The 22,333-nt window shown below is 37.3% G+C and overlaps 1 protein-coding gene across 4 annotated transcripts in view; it reads left to right on the top strand.

The window, feature by feature from the left end:
• The window catches only part of LACC1 (laccase domain containing 1), a 186,093-nt gene that overhangs the window by 135,894 nt on the left and 27,866 nt on the right, over nt 1-22,333 (top strand). For 2 of the 4 annotated variants that reach the window (XR_005832791.1, XR_005832793.1), the window contains exon 9: nt 17,471-17,565. The gene's annotated coding sequence lies outside the window, so the exon portion shown is untranslated. Of the gene's footprint in view, nt 1-7,130; nt 7,265-17,470; nt 17,567-22,333 lie in introns of those variants that run through there. The other 2 variants (XR_005832792.1, XR_005832794.1) reach the window with 2 other exon arrangements.

The following is a 22,333-nucleotide window of genomic DNA, read 5'->3' as shown; positions in this document are numbered from 1 at the left end:
TCATCCATTTTATGGCTGAGTAATGTATATACATATAATTATATATATAATATATATATGTATGTATGAATGTATATCACATCTTCTTTATCCATTCATCTATCAATGAGCACTTAGGCTGCTTCCATAATTTGGCTATTGTAAATAATGCTGCTATGAACATAGGAGTGCATGTATTCTGTCCAATTAGTGTTTTGTATTCTTTGGTCAAATACCCACTACAGTGCAATTACTAGATCATAGGATAGTTCTATTTTTAAATTTGTTAGGAACCTCCATACTGTTTATACAGTGGCTATACCAGTTTGCATTCCCACCAACAGTGCATAAGGGTTTCTTTTCCTCCACATCCTTGCCAACTCTTGCTGTTTCTTGTGTTTTTGATTTTACCCATTCTGACAGGTGTGAGGTGATAATCTCATTGTGGGTCTGATTTGCATTTCCCTGATGATCGGTGATGTTGAGCATTTTTTCATGTGTCAGCCATCTGTATGTCTTCTTTGGAGAAATATCTGTTCATATGCTCTGCCCATTGCCCATTTTTAAATTGGATTATTTTGAGGGAGGTGTTGAGTTGTATATGTTCTTTATATATTTTGGATACTAACCCTTTATCAGAGACATCATTTGAAAATATCTTCTCCCATTTAGTAGATTGTCTTTTAGTTTTGTTGATTGTTTTCTTTGCTGTGCAAAAGCATTTTATTTTGCTGTAGTCCCAACAGTTTATTTTTGTTTTTATTTCCCTTGCCTCAGGAGACATATCCAGAAAAATGTTGCTATGGCCAATGGCAGAGAAATTACTGCCTGTGCTCTCTTCTAGTATTTTTATGATTTCAGGTCTCACATTTAGGTCCTTAATCCATTTTAAATTTATTTCTGTGTATGGTGTAAGAAAGTGGTCCAGTTTCATTCTTTGCATGTAGCTGTCCAGTTTTCCCAACCCCATTTGTTGAAGAAACTTTTTCCCATTGTGTATTCTTAGGACAGCACATACCTTTATATACTTTTCCAGAAGAGTAGGAAGGGGGATGGAATTAGAGACGGAGATGAAGGGAAAAGTAATAGAACAAGTCAAAGACTTTCTTAAGATGAATGCTAATTGTGGGCGTTGGACTAATGAGCATAAGCAATTCAGTCCTGTGTATCTAAGGTCCTTAAAAAGGAAATAAAAAGATTGTGGCTCAATGCATTATCAGTACAAATACAACACTTACTACTATGGCTTAGCATCCTCATCTGCGCTACGGGGCCAGGATGCCAGCTTTCTACTACCTTATTAAGACACTGCAGAAAATCAATAGATGATGTTTGTGAGGTCCTTAAAACCCTTGAGACTTGGGCTCTATATGAACATTACAAAAGTTTTCCTCTGCATAGATAGCTCTCAGAATCTTAATTATAGATCTCTTTGTTAATCAAGATTGAAGATAATTGTTCCCAATTAGCCTATAAAGATGTCTTATAAGTGTGCTCTTTTGACCATTTCATCCAATCCAAGATTGGAAGGGGATTAAGTTATAAAATAAATAAATGATGGGGATGAAAAGTATAGCATAGAGAATATAGTCAGTGATATCATAATAACTTTGCATAGTAGCAGAGGGTAACTACACTTACCATGGTGAGCATTTTGTAATGTACATAATTGTGGAATCACTATGTTGTACATCTGTAACAAATATGTCAACTACACCTCAATTAATTTTTTTATTTTTATTTATATATTTTTTTAATGACTTTTTTATTATATTATGTTAGTCACCATACAGTACATCCCCGGTTTCCAATGTAAGGCTCGATGATTCATTAGTTGCGTATAACACCCAGTGCACCATGCAATACGTGCCCTCCTTACTACCCATCACCAGTCTATCCCATTCCCCCACCCCCCTCCTCTGAATGCCTCCGGTTTTTGTTTCTCAGAGTCCATAGTCTGTCATGCTTCATTCCCCTTCTGATTACCCCTTTCTTTATCCCTTTCTTCCCTACCGATCATCCTAGTTCTTATGTTCCACAGATGAGAGAAATCATATGATGATTGTCTTTCTCTGCTTGACTTATTTCCAGCATTATCTCCTCCAGTGCCGTCCATGTTGCAGCAAATGTTGAGAACTGTCGTTCGCAGTAGCTAGAGTAATATTCCGTTGTATATATGGACCACTTCTAATCCCGATCATCTGTTGAAGGGCATCTTGGCTCCTTCCACGATTTAGCTATTGTGGACATTGCTGCTATCGATGCAGGGTGATATGGCCCTTCTCTTTACTACGTCTAGATCTTGGGAGTAAACACCCAGTAGTGCAATGGCTGAATCATAGGGTAGCTCAATTTTTAACTTTTAAAGGGACTCCACACGGTTTTCCAGGTAACAGCGCAATCTTCAGCATTCCCAATGATAGGAGGGATCCCTTTCTCCACATCCTCAACAATTGTTGTCTCTTGCCTTATCTATTTTTGCCATTCTAACTGGCATAAGGTGAGTATCTCAGTGTGATTTTGATTTGAATTTCCTTGATGGCTAATGATTTTGAACATTTTTCATGTGTCTGTTAGCCATTTGTATGTCTTCATTGGAAAAAGTGTCTGTTCATATCTTCTGCCCATTTTTTTTTGATTTGTTTATTTGTTTCGTGTGTATTGGTTTGAGAAGCTCTTTGTAGATCTTGGATACTAGTCCTTTATCTGTAGTGTCATTTGCAAATATATTCTCCCATTCCGTGGGCTCCTCTTAGTTTTCTGACTGTTTCCTTGGCTGTGCAGAAACTTTTAATCTTGATGAAGTCCATAAATTCATTTTATCTTTTGTTTCTCTTGCCTTTGGGGATGTGTCATGAAAAAGGTTGCTTTGGCCGATGTTGTAGAGGTTGCTGCCTATTTCTCCTCTAGAATTTTGATGGATTCTTGTCTCACCGAAGGTCTTTCATCCATTTGGAGTTTATTTTTGTGTATGGTGTGAGATAGTGTCAAGTCTCATTCTTTGCATGTAGCTGTCCAATTTTTAGCACCATTTATTGAAGAGACTGTCTTTTTCCCACCGGATGTTTTTCCTGCTTTATCAAAAATATTAGACCCAAGAGCCGAGGTCCATTTCTGGGTTCTCTATTCTGTTCCATTGGTCTATTGTCTGTTTTTGCCAGTGACCATGCTGTCTTTGTGATCAGCTTTGTAGTACAGCTCGAAATCCGGCATTGTGATACCCCAGCTTTGGTTTTTCCTTTTCAACAGTTCCTTGGTGATTCGGGGCCTTTCTGATTCCATACAAATTTAAGGACTATTTGTTCCAGTTCTTTGAAAAATGTCCTTGGTATTTTGATGGGATAGCATTGAAGAGATTGTGAATTCTCTGGGTAGCATGGACATTTTAACTATGCTAATTCTTCCGATCCATGAGCATGGAATATCTTTCCATCTTTTTATATCCTTCCTCAATGTCTTTCAACAGTGTAGTTAGTTTTTCTAGAATATAGGTCTTCACGTCTCTGTTAAGTTAATTCCAAGGTAGCGTTGGTTTTTGGTGCTATTGTAAATGGATGGATTCCTAATTTCTCTTTCTTGGTCTGGTTCGGTATAGAAATGCAACTGATTTCGAGCATTGATTTTGTATCTCGCCACGTTACGAATTGCTCTATAACTTCTAATAGTTTGGGAGTAAAGCTTCTTTGGGTTTTCATATAGATATGTCATGTCATCTGCGAAGAGAGACATTTTGACTTCTTCTTTGCCGATTTGGATACCTTTGATCGCATTTGTTCTGATTGCTGTTGCAAGGACTTCTAGTACTATGTTGAATAATAGTGGCGAGAGTGGGCATCCTTGTCGAATTTCCTGATCTTAAGGAAAGGCTTCAGCTTTTCCCCACTGAAATATATTTTGCATAGGCTTTTCATAGATGGCTTTTATGAGATTGAGAAATGTACCCTCTATTCCTACCTCTGAAGGGTTTAATCAGAAGGGTGCTGTATTTTGTCAAATGCTTTTCAGCATCAATTGAGAGAGGATCATATGGTTCCTGAGTCTTTTTCTTGTTGATATGATGTATCACGCTGATTGATTTTGCGAATATTGAACCACGCTTGCATCCCAAGTGAATCCATTGATCGTGATGGATAATCCTTTTAATGTACTGTTGGATTCATAGCAAGTATCTTGTTGAGGATTTTGGCGTCCATATTCATTAGGGAGATCGGTCTGTAATTCTCTCCTTTTTGAGGGTCTTTCTGTTTGGGGATCACAAGTAATTTGGCCTCATAGAATGAGTTTGGTAGCTTTCCTTATGTTTCTATTTTTGAAATAGCTTTAGGAGAATATTATTATTTCTTCTTTGAATGTTTGGTAGAATTCCCAGGAACCGTCCGGGCCTGGAGTTTTGTTATTTGAGTTGTTTATCACTGACTCAATTTCTTCATAATTAATTGGCCTGTTTAAGAAATCAATTTCTTCCTGTTTCAATCTTGGTAGTTTATGGGTTTCCAGGAAGGATTCCATCTCTTCCAGATTGCTTGGTTATTGGCATATAGCTGTTGATAAAAATTTCTAATAATCCTTCCAATTTCAATGGTGTTGGTCATGACCTCTCCTTTTTCATTCATTAATTTTAATAATCGATTCTTTCTCTTTTCTTTTGGATAAGTCTTGCCAGTGGTCTGTCAATTTTATTGATTCTCTCGAAGAACTAGCTTCTAGTCCTGTTGATCTGCTCTACTATACTTCTGGTTTCTGCTTGATTGATTTCTGCTCTAATCTTGGTCAGCTGCTTCCTCGTGCGTGGATTAGGCCTGTCCCTCTGTTGCTGTTCCAGCTTCTTGAGGTGAGAATATAAAGACTGCATTTTAGATTTTTCTATTCTTTTGAGTGAGGCTTGGATGGCTATGTATTTCCCCCTTAGGACTGCCTTTGCAGTATCCCATAGGTTTTGGACTGTTGTATTTTCATTCTCATTGGTCTCCATAAATTGTTTAATTTGATTTTTGATTTCCTGGTTTATTGAGTCATTCCTGAGCAGGAAACACTTAGTCTCCAAGTGTTTGAGTTTCTTCCAAATTTTTCCTTGTGGTTGAGTTCCAATTTCAGAGCGTTGTCATCTGAGAATATGCAGGGGATAATTTCAATCTTTTGGTATCGGTTGAGACCTGTTTTGTGTCCCAGAACATGGTCTATTCTTGAGAATTTTCCATGGGCATTAGAATAGAATGAGTATTCTTTGGTTCTGGGGTGTAGTGTTCTAAATATATCTATGAGGGGGCGCCTGGGTGGCACAGCGGTTAAGCGTCTGCCTTTGGCTCAGGGCGTGATCCGGGAGTTCAGGATCGAGCCCCACGTGGCTCAGTGCCTCACCATGGCCTGCTACTTCCTCCTCCTCCTGCTTGTGTTCCTCTCTTCGCTGGCTGTCTCTCTCTCTCTGTCGAATAAATAAATAAAATCTTAAAAAATAAATAAATAAATAAATATATCTATGAGGGTCCAACTCGTCAATGTAGCATTCAAAGCCTTTGATTCTTTTCGTAGTTTTTGCAGGGTGTTCTGTCTATTTCTGATAGTGGAGTGTTGAGGTCCCCTACTATTAATGTATTTTTATCTATATGTCTCTTTATTCTGGTTAAGAGAGTTGGCTTAACGGTGTATCTTGCTGCTCCCTGTTGCAGGAGCATATATATATTATAATTGTCACATCCACTTGTTGGGTACAACCTTTAAGAATAATAGTGCCCTTCTGTGTCTCTAACTATAGTCTCTAGTTTAAAGAGTCCAATTTAGCTGATTGCAGGAATTGCCCACAGCTTTCTTTTGAGTCCATTTCGTGAAAGATGGATGCCTCCCTCCTTACTCTCAGTCTGAATGCATCTTGGGCCAAAACTGAGCCTCTCTTGTAGACAGCAAAATGGATGGAGTCATTTCTTTTTTCCAATCTGCAACGCCTGTGAGCATTTATGGAGCATTTAGGCCATTTAGCATTGAGACTGATTATTGAGAGAGATGATTTTAATGATGCGATGCTGCCAGTAAAGTCTTTGTTTGTATTGAGTTTGACTTTCTTTGTGTTATCACTCTTGGGGCCTTTTTACCTTTATAGAACCCTCCTTAATATCTCCTGTAGGGCTGGTTTTTGTGAATTCCGAAATTAGTTTAATGAACTGCTGATTCTAAATGTCTTTATTTCTCCATCAATTCCTGAATGACAGCCTTGCTGGATAAAGGATCCTTAGCTGCATGTTTTTCTGAAAGAGCTTTAAAAAATGCTCACCAACACTCCCTTTCTCTCGTTCCCAGGATCGTGTGGACCATGGTCTGGACATCCCTAATTCTGATGCTTGCCTTGGATACGTGAAATTTCTCTTGCCCTGGCCAGCTTGCAACTGTATCCTTGGATCTAATTTGATGCGAATGCAATATGATGTGACGTGGTAGGTTTGTCATGGTTGAGCTTTGGGAGGAAGTCCTCTCTGCCTCTTGACATGAATGTTTGTTTCCCTTGCTAGATTAGGAGTTTTAGCTAATTTGTTCAAATATCTCTAGACCCTCTGTTTTTCTCCCGCCATCGGGGATGCTGATGATTCTAACATTGTCGTTTCATTGAGTCAGTAATCTCCGTAACCTACATTAGTGAGCATGTGGTTTTTGAATGCATAACTATTTTGGTTTTTCTCTATTATACATATAAATTCACTAACCTGTTCTTTGCTTCGGTGACCTGGCCGTCAGAGCCTCTAGTTTTGCCTGCATTTAGCTCATAGAATTTTTAATTTCTGTCAGATTCGCTCCATTTCTGTCCTTAGGGATTTCTATATTCTATAAGTAACCTTTTTATTTGTACTTTTTTTCAATTCTACTCATCATTTTGACCATCGTTACTCCCAGATTCCATTTTATTGAATTTGGTTACATCACTTATCCATTATTTTCTGTGGCAGAGGCCTAGACTCACTGTCTTTTCTTTGCTGGGGGGGGGGGGCTTCTCCTTCTTGTCATTCTGATGAGGAGAGGTTTCAATTAATTTTTTTAAATTACACTTATAAATGGCTATATCATTGAAAAAAAAAGAACGGAAGGTTATTCAAGTAACTGTCTCTGCCAAAAAATTGAAATAATTAAGCCTTTCATTTTCAATAGCACTTTTTGGTTTTTCACAGGTCCAATGCTAAATGACAAGTATGACAGCCTTTCAAATCTGGATGAGGTGATTATTTCTTTAGGAACTGAGGATAGACAGACCTGGAAAAGTGGTCATAATGGTTTTCTTCAGAACTAAGAATAAAAGAACCAGGTAAAAGAGATGAATTTTCTCTAATACATGTCTACAGGAAGCTCAGCCCTTTAATTCAGAACAAGATTATTTTAATTTTTAATAGTTTAGGACATAATAGACAAGTTAATTAAATTAGCTCACTTTGCTCAGACTATCATAATATTAATCCATTGTTACTTTTGGTAAAGCATATCACTATAACTTTTTTTTTTTTATAATTTAGAAGCCAAGAGTACACAGTGGAACAGCACATTTAGAAGTAAATACCACCACTAAATTTTTAAAACCTTTCCATTTTATTGAATTGGGTTTTATTTAAAATTTGTTCTCTCCTTTTATCTTTGTAATTATTGTGTCTAAAATATTTGTGTTCCTTAACTCTGATCTGTGTATGTTCTGTTTGTAATATTTAAACATACAAATTTTATTTTAGTACTCCATTCAAAAGTTATCCCATGTATTCCGATAAGGGAAATTTAAAATGTAGGTTACAGAAGGTTAATTTTATGCATAAATACCATTCTTATTCAGTTATCTTTATCCAAGAAAAGCAGTTCTTCATCTGTAAAACCTTTATGAGAGTTAACTGTGCATATACCGGAGGTAAAGGAGGGGATTTGGGACAATAATTTGTGGTTAAATTCAATGTTTTAATCCAGCTGTTGGGAGTTGCCTATGAAACACCTGTCTTCAGAGCTTTGCTTCCTTTTTACTCTAATTAATTATATACTTATTGATTTAGGGAGCTGGAAGATTCACCTCTCCACATAAGGCACTTCCTGAATTAGAATCTTTTTAAAGAGATGTTTGACATCTCATACAGCCCCAACCCTTTTAGTAGCAGGTAATCACTGGTATAAAAGCACCAGTTAAACCTGATATTCACCTCTGTTCCACATATACCATGTGTTTACATATCCACTATTGTTTATCTGCAGTATAGCCTCATTTTCCAAATCTAATCTAGCCCGATCTCCTTTTCCAGGAGGCAAAAAAATCAACTTGTAAATTAATCTCTCCATCGTAACCCTCAAAGAGTATCTTCAGGGCTTGGCAGTATATGGGAGGTTTTGTGTGTTGGCTCACACAGCCTGACAGGAAGTCTGCACTGAATTTACCTCCCAGGTCCCTCTGTTACACCAGGAAATACATCCCAGAACATTCATTGGATTGTCTTCATTCACCTGTCTCTTGTCTTGTGTTATTTAACCCTAAGAAGAGATCATACCATTCAGAATAGACATACCTTCATTCTATACTTAAAAATTGGAATTTGACACAGCTTTGTATTTTGTTTTTTAAATATGATCCAGCTATTCTCTATAAGCGAAGCATTGACAATCACCCGCTCACTGGCCAGTGCTCCACTTTGGGTCATCTGAAGTTGATTACCGTCATCCTTGGAGGATGGTTTAAAATGCCAGTGAAACTGTGAACTAATTCAATGACATGCCCATTGTTCCACTCATTTAGGCAAGTGGGTTTCTGAACAGGGAAGCATTTCATGTATTTCTGACCATACTAAATTAACTCAGGAAATGTAAGGATTAGACCCTTTGTTGTTTATCTCTACATCTCAGCTGTCATCCTGGGATGCAAGACCCCCCCAGAGTCTTTTTGATCATGAGAGAACTTGTGACCATTCCGAAGAAGCTAAATTAACTATTGTTAGGTCACAGGGATTTGGAAGCTAGAGCATATTCAGTGGCATTTGTGGTATTGCCTTTGTGGAACTGATATCCTTAATTATAGGTAGCAGGTGGAGCTCTGGGTGAATGAATGACCTTGGAGGGTCCCGTCCTCAAGCTGGCTTGGTGTTATCACAGCTACAAGGCAATCACTGTCCATCAGTTCCAGGTCAGCCTGCAATGCTGCCCAGGGGCCTGGGCTATTACAAGGTTGCTGGCTCAGCTTGAAGGCCTAATTTCCCTACTCCCAAGCACAGATAAACAAGGGAGAAGCTCCTTGCCTTCTAGAGTGTTAAGTACTTGAGTGCTGACAGAAGCTACCATTTCCTGGATTTGGTAGAGCTGGAAAAGAAAGGCACTCTGGAATATAAGACATGGAAGACTCAGTGCCTGGTGAGGATAAGAAACAGGCCAAGTCACAGGAAGACAAATACTGCATGACTGCACTCATGTGAAGTATCTAAAATAGTCAAATTCACAGAATCAAGGAGTGGAATGGTGGTTGCCAGGGGCAGGCGAGGGGGAAGTGGGGTGTTGCTAATCAGCAGACATAAAGTTTCACTGAAGCAAAATGAATAAACTCTAGAGAGCTATACAACATTGTACCTGTACAATACTGTACTGTACATTTAAATATTCGTTTAAGGTACGGTCGGTCTCAAGTTAAGTGTTATCACAATAAAATAATATTTAGAACATAAAACAACAGAGGCAGATTTGTCAATACTTATTTAGTATCCTTAATATAAGAATCCTTATCAACAATTCTTAAAGCATGACTCAGGCCTGGGGAATAGAAAATAACAAGAAAGATGGTTCTCTTTTCAGAATAAGAATTCTCTGCCTTCAGAGAATGCTGGATGCCTCTTTAGCCCACATCGCTATTGTGAAATGCTTTTCTCATCTACAGAATACTGTGGTTTACAGTTTACCTGAAGCTTGTTATTGTCCCTCTACCTAATAACCCACTTTTATGATTTCTTCTGGAAGAGTTGCATTGATGGAGATAGAGTGTAACACCTGAAATAATAGGATTTTACAGGAAATAATGTAAATGAAGCCTTTTGCCCTTAATGACCCATAATAAAATGCTCTTGTTACCAAGCTCTGCAGGCGAACCCAGTGCAGGTTGCCATGGAAACGCCCAGCTGCGCCTCCACACTGTTGCTTAATGATCAGTGTGATGTCAGGCTCTTGAGATAACCACAAGCTTAGACAAATCTTTACAGCCACAGTGACAGTCCACTCGGGACTTGAGTCATGTCTGGGTGAGGGCTCCTGTGTCCAGGTATAATTAAAATACGTTCAGACCTGTGATTGGAAATGCTTTCAGCAGAGAATTAGGTCACCTTTGAAATTCTCCATTCACTTTCATTTCTCCACATGATTGCCCAGTTGGAAGTGAGCCAGAAACAGGGTAGCCACAGCACATTACTGAAGATGATGCTTCACATGCCTGTGGCCAGGCTTACCCTTTGCATGGGTGGATGAGTGGCTGGTTGACTTGGTATAGACCAAAAAAAAAAAAAAAAAAAAAAAAAAAAAAAAGACATCATGAAGACCTTTTTGTTCCTTCTTCTCATGTTCCCTGCATCTACCTTTCACCATGACTGAGGCTAAAGTTCTATTACTCATTACTTTGATTTAGACCACAAAGTCAAGCCCTTTTACCCAGAATATAATTCTCAACATTTATTTATTATCTAGAAGGAAAAGAAAAACCCTAGGAAATCTGTCCTTTTCCTTCCCTCCTTTTATTTTCCTTTCTCCCTTCCGCTCTCTCTTAAACCTGTTTATTACGTACCTATTATCTGCCAGGCTATTACCAGAAACACATCCTTGCCCTCTAGGAACCCACAGGTTATTAGACAGGGACATGGCATGTAAGCAAATGCATAAGCTGAAGAGACAGAGGTGTCCACACGGCCCAGATGGATAAATCTACCTGAGGGAGAGCAGGACGGGCTGGGAGATGAGGGATATTTGGGTTAATTTTGAAAGGAAATTAGAGGGATTAAGCGAACAAGGTAGAAGGGAAAATGTGAGGAAAGAGTTGAAGGCGTGGAATGATCTTGGATGTTTGGGGAATTACAAGCAACTTAGAATGGTTAGATCTTTGGCCATGAGAGCAGTCAGGGAGAAATGGCATGTATTGCATGTCAAAGAGATTGACTTTATCTGCAGGCAAATAGGAGCTACTTAAGGTTTTAGGGAGAGAAGGCAGAGAATTATAATTGCCATTTTGGAAGATTTTTCTTCCAGAAAAGAAAAGCATGGACTTGAGAAAACATGAGGCATTTAAGAAGTTATTGAAATAGTGAGACTATAGAAGATATCTGTTGCATTCTGTCTTGTTTCATTAACATATTTGGGGGGGTCTGTCTAGCATCTACCTTTTGGAAGAGAAGTGCCCTGCCCTTAGCCCCTGGCACGCCCTCACAGGAGAAGTGGATATATGACTAAAAGTCAGCCTATTATTGTACCGTATCACTGTTCACTATGATTGGCCCAGGGGTGGTCACATAATCCAAGCAGCACAAATCAGATTCCTCCTGTGAAATTTCACTTATGGACTCCTGGACATAGGATTATTTTTCTTTCTTTCTTTTTCCCTCAAGATGAAAGAATATAGCTTTTGGCCTCCAGAGGCCATCTTTCCTGCTACACGGAGAGGGCTTTCTGGTCATTAGGCCAATAGTTAGAGGAAAATTCACTAACAGATGGGGAAACAGATTAATTGACATTATTTGAGACCCTAGAATCTAGAACAGAGATCTATGTCTAACTGTCTAATGTCAGTATACTAATGGACTTTCCAGTTACACACACCAACAAATTCCATTGTGCCTGAGTAAACTTGAGTTAGTTTCTTGTCACTTGTAACTGAATATTTCTTAAGGAACCAGGTAACAATGAGAAGCTGAATAGAAGCTGGAGAGGCTAGAGAGTGTGGTTTCAGACATATTAACTCTAGTGAAGTTAATTCAAGGATTGGAGAAGTGGACTGAATGAGAAGTGCTAACAGAGGCACCCACAAGGTCCTGGAGACACAGAGGTTGGACCCATTGGCCACAGACCTCCAGCTCCTGCAGGGAGTTGTGAAGCTTCTGCTTTGGGAAGTGGGTTGGTAAATACCATTTCTTCTTTTGATGAAGACTGTCTTCATTGGAGTGGCCTGATTTATAGGAAGTTTAGTCTTATGTTGAGTTGATTCTGTCTTCATGTCTCTCATTGGACATCATGGTTCTATTTGCCAGGCCCTTACAGAATATAGTGTCTCCTATAGAAAATCTTTCTCATATTTTAGTAAGACATTTGCAGGTCTCTTTCATCTTTCCCCTCTAGACATCCTGTCTCTAGGTCCCTTCCATTGTGCTTCATGGGACACAGTTTGGGTGGTTTTTAAAGTAACAGTTATCAGTATATAAAGTTACCTTATCAACTATTTGTTTATCTTCTGTTTTCACTGAACAGTCATCTCCATGTCAATGGGACCTTGTGTATCTTGTCCATCATTGATCCCTAGCACTGAAATAAAAGAAAGGATGTTTTGCTGTCATGAAGATACACTGCACTTAAACTATAAAAACAATTTCAATGGAAAATAAGTTTAGACTGACATAGCTTGATATTAAAGAACCTATACTGGCTTCTGGTGATTGCCAGGTCCTTTTCTATAGGTGCCTCATCCTCCCTCTGTGGATAGAATGTACTGTGAGCCCTCTTGTGGACACTGGTGGGGGATAAGAATTTATAGGAGTTAATTGTGAGACTGCATTGACCTTTCAGGTTGCTGAGCCAATCAGAATTCATGGGGGGAAGCTGGAGTAGAGAAGCAGCTACAAAAACTGCAGAGGGCATATTTTTAAAGCCTATTGTTAGACTATAGAAATTTTCATTTTGCTTAAAGAACATCACACGTGCAGTGACTATTCAAATTGTACCCATTGATGATTGCAATGAAGGTTATTCAAGATTTTGTCCTTTCTTTAATATGAGAATTATTTCTGGCAGACAGTTCATCTTAGGTTTGGGCAAGAGGATTACAATGGAAAAGGCAGGAAGTAGGGATGGGAGCCTAACTGTGCTCTGCATTCCAGTCTAGGGCCCTATTTGAGAATGTTAGTTACATAAGCACTACTTTCTCTCTGTGCCATAGTAATGATTCTGGAACACTATGAAGGGCTTTTCTTAGATCTCGGTGTCCTTTAAAAACCAAAGAGCATATGGCAATAGGCCAAGCCAATAGCCCCTTTTGACATAAAACAGCATGGTCCTTCTGTATCAAGTGCTTTCAACCAGAATCCACTGGCATAGTCACATTTCCTTGAATTGTACAGGACATTTAATAACAACCACAGTATCTCCTACATGATTTATGGCTGCCTCTTCTCTGTGGGTTTTGGCAAGAAGAAGGGAATTCAGACTTGGCTATATATGGGCCAATTCAATAGGCTTGTAGTTTCATTTTATTCAAGCTAATTTGAGGAGGCTGTCACTTTCCTCAAATCTGTGGCCGTTAGCATGATTACTATTACATCTCTACTATCACATTCCTACTCTCTATAGGCTGTAAATTAGGAATGGATAAAAATGCAGACAGATTACAGAGATGTTATTTTTTCTCATATTGAGACGTTTTAGGCACTCTTAAGTGGTTAACTGAAAAATGTTCCCCAAACTTTACTTTTGGCTTTGTAACGTATATTTTTCCCTCACCCTTCTACCCTCTTTCTTTCTCTTCAGAAAACACTCAGAAAAGCATGAGCATTTTAGGGTCAGAATATCATTATAAAGCAAATTACTACTAAAATGAGCTAAGTGGTAACCTCATAGTCTTAAAGGGTCCCTGCCGTGTTCTGTGTGTTGAATCGATTGCTGAAAAATGACTAATCTGTAGGAGAGCTATTAATTATGTAATATTTCACAGTCCTTTTGGGGATAGGGACTAAGTTTAACTAATTCTATGAGTACGGTCCTTAATGGTACCAAGTGCCTCAATGTGTCCTATTTGAGTAAAAATGATGAATAATAATAATAACCCCATAAACATTTGCTGACTGATGTGTTTATGGTTTCAGTGAAGTCACTCTTGGTTCATTACGAAACTGCTTCCCCATTTCTCCACCAGATGGCAGAAGAAGGGCCAGATTATTGAGTTTGAGATATCTTTGATTCTTAGATATTAAATATGAGATGTTACTCAGAGGTAGGAAAAAATGCTGAAATATATTGCTATAATTTTATTTTTATTATACTTCCTATGTAGGAATATCTTGAAATAAAGAAAGGATTGTGAAGAATTTAGATGCTAGGTTGGAGGTTAAAATTAAGCTAGGGATTATGGACTGAGGAATGTAATAATATTCTTTCTGGCATCCTTATAAAGTGAGCAATAGGGACAAGAAAATTACTCAGTGAAAGTTTTTCACCCATCTTCTCTTACCCATTGCTGCAATGGCTCTAGGCCTTACAGGAATTACATTCTCTACTTCTATTTAGCATTAATTTTGAGGATAAACCCTGAAAATTCATCTCACAGGAGAGTTAAAATGTATGAGGAAATAAAAAGGGTTAAGGGACCAAGGGCCATCAGCTGACAGAAAGAAGGGCTTGAATTCGTATAGCCGAAACATGTTTCACATCTTGGGACTTTCAAGTATTACCCAATTTGTTTCCCAGTTCTTAAACTGGGAAAAATATTTTATTATACCTATATAGATGTATTTAAAGGGGAGATTTGTAAAAGATGGTGTGTCTCAACCAAAAAACAACTTCATTGACCTCCATTCTCATTGGCATGGCTCATCCATATCTGAAATCCAAATCATTGCTCATGATTTACGTAGTCTGTCTTTTGAGATAAATGGCCAATAGATTACAGTTTAGAGAGAAAAGGGAATGAGTTGAAAGAGACCGTTTTGAGAATATTCTTTTTAGGTAATAACCTGCACGCTAGAAATGGAAAATTAACTTAAGGCAGTCGTTCTAAAATTTTTAAATCCATATGTGAGAAGAGTATTTTAAGAAGCACACACATATTTATGATATTTTATTGCTCAGCCACTCTGTTTTCTGAGGCTTTGGCTTTAACCTTTTCTAGTCACCATGGCAACAAGGACACAAATACATCCATACCATGCACTGGATCTATGAGGAAGAATTTCCAACTGTATACATAGTATGAATATTTGACCTAAGCATTGCAAAGAGAATTTAATGTAGTTTTAAATATAGTAAATTGTCTGAGTGAGTCATAAACTGGAAATAGTGTACATGGTTAGGAAAATGTAGTCATAAATGAACCAAGGGAAAACAGTGTTGGATTTCTCCTTTCTAGAAACTCCATCTTGCCTTCCCACATGTCACTTGCTGATGTAAAGAATATCATGGGAAACTTGAAGAAAATCATCCTAAAACTTAATTTTTCTCCTTTTCAAAATCCAAGCCTAAAATAAATTATATATTTTTAGGCAAATCATAAACCTGTAATCTGAGACATTGGTCTTGCAAAAACACTGCACTTCCAATTACTGGCTGTAAATTTCTTTCCTAAAAACCCTTCTAAAATATTCACTCTGTGTTTTGAAGGAAGAAAACAGATGCTGAAATTTCACCCCTATAAGCTTTGACTACTGGCTAGGGTGCTCTTCACACAGAATCCTGTGAAAGTAGGGAGAGTGCATAGATTTACAGTGGAATAAATTCTGTCCTGGACTTTGTATTCAAAGTCTTGGGAAAAAGCAGATAACAATAATATCAGCAGTGAGATGCGTGTGCGCTGGGGAGTTTTCTTGGGTAGGGGTGAAGAGCCACAGAAGAGAAGCAGGGAAGTGTGAATGCCAGAGACACAAAGAGAAGCCCCTGCAGGGAGCCTTGAACTGATGCTTAATAAATGCTTTTTGATTTGACTGAATGATCAAAGTGTGGTGTTAGTGCCAGGCATCCATAGCACCATCACCTACGAATGCCTTTGGCAATCCAAATCTTGGTTTATTTGGGGGAATCAGACTGTCCTAAGAGATGCCATTCCCCTGGGCTCTATGTGAACGAGCAGGGACACTTCGTGCTTGAGCCACATTTCTCCATAGAAAGCCCGTATTGAGGACTTGCCCTGTGAAGAGAAGTCTGGGTGTATTTTTGAGATTCTGTGGGGGTTGCTGCAACTCAGCACCTCAGTTTTCTGATGTCGAAAATGAAGATAAAAATAATAGTAAGTAATAACATTTATGTACAAGGTCTAACTCATAACACTTTGTGATGCTAAAGAGAAGATTTCACACGGCCACTGTAAAAAATTAAGGTTGTTTTCATCAGAACCTTCTCCTGCTAGCATCCATCAAGGAGATGGCGTAGCTGAGTGGAAAGAATGTTGGCCTGGGAGGCCAGAGAAGCAAATCTGAGTCCCAGCTGGGCAGGGACCAGCTGTGAGACCTGACAAAGCCTCTCAGCCCCTCTGCTGTTCAGTTGTCTCAATGGCAAAATTACTATGCTGATCTGGAGGATCGTCTACCTAATATTCTATTATTCTAGAGAGAATTAAAAAAGGGATTGAGAGCCCAGGTCAGTTTTACTTCTGACTTCCTTAGATAGCCCTCTAGACATCTTGAAATGGAGGGAGGAATCTACATTCAAATTTGAGAAACCAGAATAAAAGCTAATACATTTTACATGCCCAGAAACATGGCCCTTGGGTGGGAAGGAGAGGAAGGCAATTGATACACAGCTAATGTCCACCCTATCTCCTCTCTTGACCTGCCCTGGCCACACACATCTCTCCAGATGAACCATGTGAGATGGCCAGCAACCAAATAGCCAGGTGCACAGAGAGCATGGAGATGGAGGAGGGCAAAAAGAAAAGAGGTTTTTCTGGGTCCGGGGTAAATAGAATTTCTTTGGTATTGAATGGAAACGATAGGTATTACTATTGGTTACTCAAGTTTGGCTTTTCAGACTTCCAATACTCGCAAGACTTTTCCAATTAAAAAAAAAAGGGAAGTGTACACACGCATATGCATGTGTATATGCATTTCCAAATCATATTCCACAGAAGAATCCCACAAAAGGGCTCCTCTCCTCCCCAGTGTCCCCTGGCTCTTACTCTTACCTTCTACATCTTACACTTTGTCTTTCACCATAAGGCATAAAACTGATGGCAACACCCTCTTCTAGATGTTCTTCTTGATGCAAACACTCCCTTCACCCTGCCCTCTGCTCTAGTGCTCCCACCACTACAAGAAGTAAGGACAGAACTTGAGAATTCTAACTAGTTTGAGAAATTGTAAACACCCAAACTTTTTACATTTGCTACTGTTTCCATGACAGATTTTTCTTTTCAGGAGAAAGGAACATTTCTAAAAGATCAAAATTAAATCCCTTTGAAGAATCAAAAAGGATGGTGGCTCTGGGAAAGTATTAAAATGGAATAACACTATATATATCTAAAACTGTAACATTTATGAAATTCCTAAGCACTTCAAATCTGCTACGTTTAAAACCCAATCTTCTCCTTGTGTGTTTCTTTCTATTGGCACAGAAAAGGAAAGTATCTCTTTAACTCTTCAGTGATACAATAACATTTGGATTCATTGAAGGAAATCATTGCTGAGTGAAGTATTTCATGCTGAAGAGGTAGGTAATCGCTATTTTGGCACAGAACAGAGAAGTTATATCTATATATATGTGTGTATATATAAATACAATTATGTATACTTACATTATTATATATTAATATTATATTATTATATATATAAAAACTTATTCAGACAAAATTCCTCTTGTGTGTTACTCACACAAGAATGTTACCACCATCAATCTATTTGCCAATTCTTTATATAATCTCAATATCAGTTTTGGTTCTCTTTCTAGAAACTGTTGTGAAATGTTATGTGATGGATTTTAATTCGTATCTGAAAAGGATATTCCTCCTTGGCCAAAATAGACAGGATCAGACACTTTGGGAAGATTTGGTTGAGAATACATAGGAGGCTGCCACCACAACAGACACACACACACACACACACACACACACACACACACACAGTATGTTAACAGCAACAGCGAAAACAACTCCCCTCTCTTCAGTCCTCATCTTATGCTTCTCTTCCTGATCTGCCACAAGTGCAATTAGAGATAATGTAAGAGAATGTGATAAAATAAGAATGGGAGAAAATTCCCATTCTTGGTCATATTCTCATATAAAGCAGCCCATCATCAATTATGAACAACTCTGAATGAGTTTACCATAGTCTCTGGCCCTGACAAAAAAAGACAAATAACTTGTTCTGAAACACCTTGTCCCTAAAAGAGACATGTGGAATGTTAGGAGAAAACATTGTGGGAGTAAGGAGAGCATGGACAGAAGGAAGAGAGAGAAGGGGTTGAAGAAAAACGTCACAGTATCATATGGAGTCTAACAGGATGGGCTCCTTCACTGAATGTTTGTTTTGTATGCCTGAGTCACTTATTTAATCTCCATGAACCTCAGGCTATTCACCTGTAAAAAGAATAAAATATCTACACGACTGGATTATTTTAAGAATTATGTTAAATTGTAAGTACAAAGCATATCATACAATTCTCTTAAAAATAATTTATTTTCATTAATTTATAATGAAAGGATAACAATTATGCCCGTATAATCATGGAAAAAGTTTGAAACATTTCTTGTTTGAGGGATAGTAACTACAATGGTTTCTTATTCTAAAAAAATTGAACATGTGGAGGGTAAGTATCTGTAGAACAATGTATAACATAAATGCCCAACAATAGAGAAACAAAAAGCAAAGTATGGCAGGTTTGTGCTACGAGAGACACCTTTAGATAGATATACCATGCAAACAGTAATAGAGAGGTGGAATGGCTGTACTAATATCAGACAAAATAGACTTTAAGACAAGGAATATTCTTAGAGAGAAAAAGGTAATGATAGTAGTAATGATAGTAATCTTAGTAATGATAAGAAGGAAGCAGGGATTATATAACAATTTAAATGTAAAGCTCCTCACGACCAAGCCATAAAATACATAGAGCAAAAACTGACAAAATGATAGTAGAAATAGACAAATCAATAATTATCGTTGGAGATTTAAATACTTCTCTCTCAACAATTGATAGGACGAGAAAGAAAATCAGTAAGGAAGATTTGAACAATATCAACCAACTTGACCTAGCTGACCCACATAAGCACACTATCACCAGCCACAGGGTACACATTCTTTTTAGGCCCATGTAGAAAATTTCCGAGTATATTGGGGCGCCTGGGTGGCACAGCGGTTAAGCGTCTGCCTTCAGCTCAGGGCGTGATCCCGGCATTATGGGATCGAGCCCCACATCAGGCTCTTCCGCTATGAGCCTGCTTCTTCCTCTCCCACTCCCCCTGCTTGTGTTCCCTCTCTCGCTGGCTGTCTCTATCCTGTCGAATAAATAAATAAAATCTTTAAAAAAGAAAAAAAAAAGAGAATTTCCCAGTATAGATCTTAGGCCAAGTTCATAAAATGAATAATAATGAATTTAATAAGATTGAAGTCATACCAAGTATATTCTCTGATTCCAGTAAACCTAAATAAAAAATCAGTAGCAAAAAAAATCTGGAAAATCCTCAAATAATTGAGAATTTAACAGCACACTTCTAAATAACCCATGGGTCAAAAAAGAAATCACAAGAGAAATTAGAAAATATTGTGAACTAATTAAAAAACGAGAACAAACAATATCTAAGCTTATGGAACACAGCTAAAATAGTGCTTTGAGGGGAGCTTATAGCTATAAATGTTTATATTAAAAAAGAAGAAAGATCTAAAGTCGATAATCTAAGTTTCTATCATAAGAAGCTAGGAAAAGAAGAGCAAATCAAATTCAAAGGGAGTAGAAGGAAGGAAATAATAAAGATCTGGATGCAAATAAGTAAAATAGAAAATGCAAAGCAATAGAGAATTTCAATTACATTAAAATTTGGTTCTTTGAAAACAACAAAATTGATAAACCTCTACCTAGCCTGACCAAGGAAAGGTTGAAGCAGACAGAAATTTCCAAAATCAAGAATGAAAGAGACACATTAACACAGGCCATAAAGAGATTAAAATAACTATAAGGGAATATTATAAAAAACTTTATGCTAAAAGATTAAATAATTTAAATGAAACTAATTGATGAATTAATAGAGTCCTAGAAGTACACAAATTACTAAAACAGACTCATAAAGAATTGGTGACTCTGAATAGATGTATATTGAGTAAAGAAATTGAATTAAAACACAAAAATCTTTCCACATAGGAAAGCCAAGTCCCAAATGATTTTACTTATAAAATCTATCAAGCATTTAAAGGAAAAAAAAATAACACTAATTTTACAAAAACTCAAAAAATAGGGGAAGGAATACTTTTTCTACTGATAAAATGAGGCCAGTATTAACCTGATATCAAAGTAAGACATACATTGCAAGAAAAATAATTTGTTAAAACTATGGAATAATAACCCCCATGAGTACAGACACAAAAATCCTTAGCAGAACATCGGCAAATCAAATTCATCAATGTATGGAAAGGATTATAAACAATGAAAAGCTGGGATTTGCAAGAGTAAAGTTGAAAAATCAATCAATGTAATACATAATATTAAGAGGATAAAAGGCAAAACCCAACTCAATAGAGACAGAAAGAGAATTGAAAAAAAAAAAAAGCCAATACCCATTCATGTTAAAAACTCCCAACAAACTAGAAAGAAAAGAGAAATTCCTTAACTTAATAAAGGGTATCTATAAAAGACTCACAGTTGGTATCACACTTACTGGTAAAAGACTAAATTCCTTCTTCCTTAGATTGGGAATATTTACTGTATTGGAGGCTCTAGCCAGTGAAGTAAGGCAAGAAAAAGAAGTTAAATGCATATAGATTAGAAAGGAAGAAATAAAATGTTTTATTCACAGATGAAATGATCTTTTGTGTAGAAAATTCTAAGGAAGCTAAGAAAAAGACTAAACTATTAATAGAGTTTAGCAAGGTCATAGGATACTAAATGAATATATACACAGCATTGTATTCCTGTATACTAGCAACAAACAATCTAAAATGTAATTAATAAAAATGCCATTCACAATAACAACAAAAAGAACAAAATACTTAGGAATAATTTTTTAAAAATAAGACTGCTCTATACATTGAAAATTATATTACTGAATGAAATGAAAGAAGATCTAAATAAGTAAGAAATATATTATGTTCATGGATTATAAAACTTGACATTCTTAAGATGTCGATTTTTTTCCAAACTGATCTAGAAATTCAAAATAGCCCCTACCAAAATCCCAGCTGGCTTCCTTTATTAAATATCAATAAGCTGATCCTAGGATGTATATATAAATGCAAACAACATAGAATAGTCAAAACAATTTTAAGATAAAGGAACAAAGTTGACTTAAACAGCTTGATTTCATGGGGCACCTGGGTGGTGCAGTCCTTAAGCTTCTGCCTTCGGCTTAGGGTGTGATCCCAGCATTCTGGGATCCAGCCCTGGATCAGGCTCCCCCTCTGGGAGCCTGCTTCTTCCTCTCACACTCCCCCTGCTTGTGTTCCCTCTCTCGCTGGCTGTCTCTCTCTCTGTCAAATAAACAAATAAGTAAAATCTTTAAAAGATAAAAAATAAACAGCTTGATTTCAAAAGTCAACACAAAGTAATAGTAGATAAGACAACAGTAGATAAGTGTGATATTGGCATAACGATAGACATAAAGATCAACAGTGCAGAATAGTCCAGAAATAAACCCTACATATATATGGTCAATATATTTTCAACAAATGTGCCAAGGTAATTCAATGGGGGAGATAATCTTTTCAACAAATGGAGCTCAATCCATTTGCAAAAACAAACAAACAAAACACCCCCTCACGAAAAAGACCTCCCCAAACTTTAAATCAATTATCATAGATGTGAATGTAAGAGCTAAAACTATGTCTCAAAAGATACACAGGAGAAAAATGTTTGTGATTTTGGGTTAGTAAGTGTTTCTTGGGTATGACATCAAAAGCACATCCATTAAAAATTTGATAAATTGGACTTCATCAAAATCAAAATTTTTTGTCCTTTACAAGAGATCACTAAGAAAATAAAAAGACAAGACAGAGACTGGGAGAAAATATTTACAAAACATTATCAGATAGAGGACTTTTATATAGAGTAAATAAATTTTACAATTCAATAAGAAGACAAATAACTCCCTTAAAAAATGAGCAAACTGGAAAGAAGAAAAAATGAACAATTTGAATATAAATTTCTCCAAAGAAGATATACAAGTAGCTAATAAACATATGAAAAGATGCTCAATGCCATTAGTAGGGATGCAAATTAAAACCACAAGATACCATCTCACGCCCACTAGAGTGGCTCAACTCAAGAAGACTGA

Source organism: Ursus maritimus, unplaced genomic scaffold, assembly GCF_017311325.1.
Source record: "Ursus maritimus isolate PB19 unplaced genomic scaffold, ASM1731132v1 scaffold_10, whole genome shotgun sequence".
In the NCBI taxonomy this organism is placed as follows: domain Eukaryota; kingdom Metazoa; phylum Chordata; class Mammalia; order Carnivora; family Ursidae; genus Ursus; species Ursus maritimus.
This window is presented reverse-complemented; position numbering and strand designations above follow the sequence as displayed.